Below are 5,000 nucleotides of genomic sequence, written 5' to 3' on the forward strand. Positions count from 1 at the left end.
GACCTCCACTCACTATTGCTGAAAGCAAATGCCTGCTCAGTGAGTGTGTGTGTGTGTGTGTGTGTGTGTGTGTGTGTGTGTGTGTACTGTGTATGAATGCATTTGGGTGTGAATGTGCTTGTGTATCTGTATTCAAGAGTGTGTATGTGTTTGTGTGTAGCCATATGCGTACGTGTGTATGTGTGTCTGCGTGTGTGTGGAGTGCGTGCCTGCACGTGTGGTGTGTGTGTGTGTGTGTGTGTGCATGTATGTGTGTGTGTGTGCATGGGAGTGTGTGTGTGTGTGCATGTGTGTGTGTGTGTGTGTGTGTGTGTGTGTGTGTGTGTGTGCATGTGAGTGAGTGAGTGTGTGTGTGTGTGTGTGTGTGCGTGTGAGTGTGTGTGTGTGTGTGCATGTATGTGTGTGTGCATGTGAGTGTGTGTGTGTGTGTGTGTGTGTGTGTGTGCATGTGAGAGTGTGTGTGTGTGTATGTGAGTGAGTGAGTGAGTGAGTGTGTGTGTGTGTGTGCATGTGAGTGTGTGTGTGTGCATGTATGTGTGTGTGCATGTGAGTGTGTATGTGTGTGTGTGTGTGTGTGTGTGTGTGTGTGTGTGTGTGGATGTGTGTGTGTGGGTGTGGGATTAACGAGAGAGGGTTGAGGGTAGACCATGCTGTCGTTGAGTATGATACTTGCCAAGGGAGATGTTTGCAACAATAACAAGCTCTCATTTTGGAACTAAACTAACCTCTATTCATGAACCTGAAACAAAGGATGCTTTGACCCTGGAGTAGGATGCATGTTTTTACACAGTTTTACCTCTGAGTAGTCCCACTAACAACATGATATGCTAAATCGAGGCTAACAGCAATGTTTATGCTATGCTAATTCAGGGTTAACAGTGAGGAACTGGAAGAAAAACACTGAAGGATAGAGAAAGGACTGGACTGGGTTGACAATAAAGACAGACATTTATTCTCCAGTACAACGTCAGATTATGGACATGATTCAGCGGACTCTACACACTAGTGGTCACATGACCGCCTAACTTATATTACATTATATCTGACTATATTTTATGATTGATAATGATTGATAATGATTAATAATTATTGATAATGATTGATAATGATTTGCTCAGCCCTGTGTTACAGACACTCGATCATATCGGAGCCTAGATTCAACTATGTGACAACCTGGTCACGATTATATGTCATGCTGTTTAACAGAACCTTTATCTAGCGCACAACATCACATTAATGCACCTAGGACACGAGAGTATCAACAAATTAACCAATTTAACTGTTTCAAAGCGGCATATAAAATAAATTGTAGTAAACAAATGGAAGGGTAAAAAAAATAAAAAAAACTGGCATTACGACTGCCAATGGCCCCTGGTGTGAGCATTGATTACTTTGTCTTATGATGACTGTTGGATAGATGATTCACTCACTGAAACAAATGTATTTGTTGTAAGTCACTTTGGAGAAAGGTGTCTGCTAATTGCCATGAATGTAAAATTTAACCATACATCTAACACTATGTGTGTCAAAGACAACCCAGGAGACCAGTGGTCATAGGCTACCCCGAGAAACTCAAATAATTAATGGTCTCTATCTTCCTTAAATATCCTCCAAACAATAGAACATCGGTGGGAGAGGTCGGTTGGCCTAAACTATGTACATTAAACTATGTACATTAAACTATGTACATTAGCACAGGGATTGACGACAGGCAAGGCGTGCTATCTTCAGGACGTCCACCAGACACACTCCTTCAACTGTAAATAGGCGGTCGGGGCTGAGAGAGGAGGGCATTGATCACCATTCACACCGGAAGACCAGACAGTCACTGTCTTGTCTCAGCCACATTAAAACACATGGTCGGTGCCACCAAATCCATCTACTTCAGCACAGGGTTTATGCTCTGGTATGCTGGGTCAGGGTTATATGTTATGGCTTGAACTGTATTCGAAGTGGCTTAGCATCAGGGTAATTTCCTGATAAGCTTGCACCATTAACTGTAATTGCAAGGATTTTCTTATTACAGCGTATCCCTCTCCAAATAACTGCCAGCGAGTAATTTTAGCTGCATTACCTGTGCAGAGCAATCTCACAATGCAATTATCGTCCAGGACCTTAATGATCTTGTGGTATTACATTCTGACCTCGGTGTCTAATTGTCAGACCTCTTCAGTAGTGGAGAAATACACACAAATACACACGCACACACACACACACACACACATTTCTGGAAAAGCAACTAGCTAAATGGCTGTGTTCCCTCATGTCCCAATCAATTTATGTTCTTTTCTTGGCTTCAGACTGCATATATAAGTATTCTCTGCCCCTCTCCCTGTCTCCGGAGCTTTGGAGCTCACTTTTCAACCTTAAAATACCATAATTCCAAGCATTTCTTCTTTCTTCCAAGACAATTAAGAGATATTATTGCAAAGTTTAAAGGATTGGAGAGAGGAGAGGGAAAGAAGTGGCTTGGGAATCCATTAAAATGGGTGGTGAAGTAGAGACACAATAGATCACACAGACTAGTAACATGAATATTTTAAAGGGGCAATGCAAGATGTAATTGAAAACAAACACTGTGTAGGGTCAAAACAGGGCTAAAACTACCATTTTGATGTCATGTAAGGCCAGTCCTTGCATCCACAGCTCCGTCTATGAATGGGCCAAGTCAGTACTTGGATGGGAGATTCATCCACTGGTTCACACTAGCTAGTGAGCGAACAGTGGCTCACCTGTGCCTCGGTTGGTAGAGCATGGCACAAACAACGGCAAGGTCGTGGGTTCAATTCCCGCTGGGCCACCTACGTAAAAAAAACACATGCACTCACTCACTGTGCTGTAGGCCGCTTTGGATGAAAGCATCTGCCAAACGGCATGTGTGACATATGGAGAAAGAGCAGACAGAATGACATATTAATGTCATCTGAGGAAGACACACTACATCCAGAGATGAATTTGTCTGAGAGGGATAATATATATTTTATTTCTGTCTTCCCCCCTCATGCTCTCCTCTTTGAGGTCCGTACTAAGCACCTGGAGCAGAGAGACCTTCCTCACACCTTATCAAATCGAGACGGTGGGGGTGAGGGAGGGGAGGTTGGGAGGGGAGGTTGGGAGGGGGTGGGGCAGTGGTGAGAAAAGAACAAGAGGGAGAGAGAAAGAGAGAGAGAGAGGGAGTGAAAGGGCAAGACACAGAGAGACAAAAAAGGCTGAGATAGACAGACAGATGGAAAGACAGAGTGATAGACAGACAGAGCGTACAGACAGAGAGACCGAGAGTGAGAGATAGAAGGGCGGATGGACAGATGGACAGATGGACAGACAGACGGACAGAGAGTGCAGATGGGCAGAGATAGAGAAGAGAGAAGAAGAGAGAGAGAAGAGAGAAGAAGAGAGAGAGAAGAGAGAAGAAGAGAGAGAAGAGAGAAGACAGAGAGAGAAGAGAGAAGAAGAGAGAGAGAAGACAGGAGAATAGAGAGAAGAAGAGAGAGAGAAGACAGGAGAATAGAGAGAAGACGTATGTAGATGATCTGGTTATCCTTTCACCAACCAAAGAAGGCCCTCAACAGAGCCTGGATATAATTGAGAAGTACTGTCAAAATTGGCCCCAGGTAGAAAACCTCCAAAAAACTAAAAATATGATTTTTCAGAAAAAATACAAATATATATATATTAATCTTAAATAACATCCCAATTGAACATACCCAAATGTACCCATACCTTGGTCTGACCACCGGGAACTTTCCATTCGGCAGTAAATGCACTAAAACAAAAAGCCTGTTTAGCCTTCTGTTGTGTTAAAAGAACATTTTCTAATTAGAATCTGGTGTTAAATATTCCTTATCATAATCACACCCATAGCCCTATATGAGAGTGAGGTTTGGGGTCCAACCAGTAACTGCAATTATACAAACTGGGACAAAAACCCTGTAGAATTCTGTAGAAACATTTTAAACATCCCAAAAGTTCCAAGTAACGCATGCAGAGCTGAACAGGACAGATTCCCATTATAAATATCAATAAAAGAGCACAGAAAAATGCAACATTTGAAAATAAGCCCCCTCAAATCTGGGTAGTTCAAAGGCACCGCAAACCCAGGAGCTGAGACCACCTCTGTCGGTTGGTGCGGCTGCTTCGAAACAACAGATCAGAGTGAACCAAATCACGAATAAATCAAAATAATTGTGTTTTGAACCTTGAAAAAAAAAAAAGACAAAAAGACAAAGAGACAAATCCAAAATTGCTTTCTGGCCCATAAACAGAGAATACAAATGGGCTTATTATCTTGTTCTCTGTCAGAGACACAACGCAAAGACAGATCCTGACCTAGCACAGGATCAGTGACCAACAATTGTCAAGAGAGAAAGGAAGACACATAAATACATAGCTATCCATGTCTGTCACTGTATAACTGGGGAGGTAGAGACAGTGATCCACTTGCTCCTTTCACTGTGAAACATCAGTTCAATCTCAATGAAGAGATTCTTTTTTTTTTTTTTTTTATATAAAATGTCCAAATCAATTCCAGATGTCTATGCATCTCCAGATTAAGAGTCTTTTTGGGACAGGCAAAATTGGCAAATATTGCCTCTCAATATGTTTATAAATGCCACAGCCTGGAGGGAGAGGGAGAAGAAAGAGAGAGAAGAAAGAGAAGAGGGAGAAGAGAGAGGGAAGAGAGGAGAAGAGAGAGACAAGAGAGGAGAATAGAGACAAGAGAGGAGAAGAGAGAAGAAGGAGAGAGAAGAGACAAGACACCAGCATCAAAGCGGGTCGGGGGAAACCAGACTTGGAAGCGATATCAAAGAACCCTGCGAGGGGGACGAGAGGAGAAGACAAGAGCTGGAGTGACAACAAAGAGTGTGTGTGTGTGTGTGTGTGTGTGTCTCTGTGTGTGTGTGTGTGTGTGTGTCTGTGTGTGTGTCTGTGTGTGTGCGTGCGTGTGCGCGCTCTGGAGTGGCAACAAAGACGTCCCCGTTCCACTCTCTCCGTGGCAGACA

Source organism: Argentina silus, assembly GCF_951799395.1.
Source record: "Argentina silus genome assembly, chromosome: 21".
In the NCBI taxonomy this organism is placed as follows: Eukaryota; Metazoa; Chordata; class Actinopteri; order Argentiniformes; family Argentinidae; genus Argentina; species Argentina silus.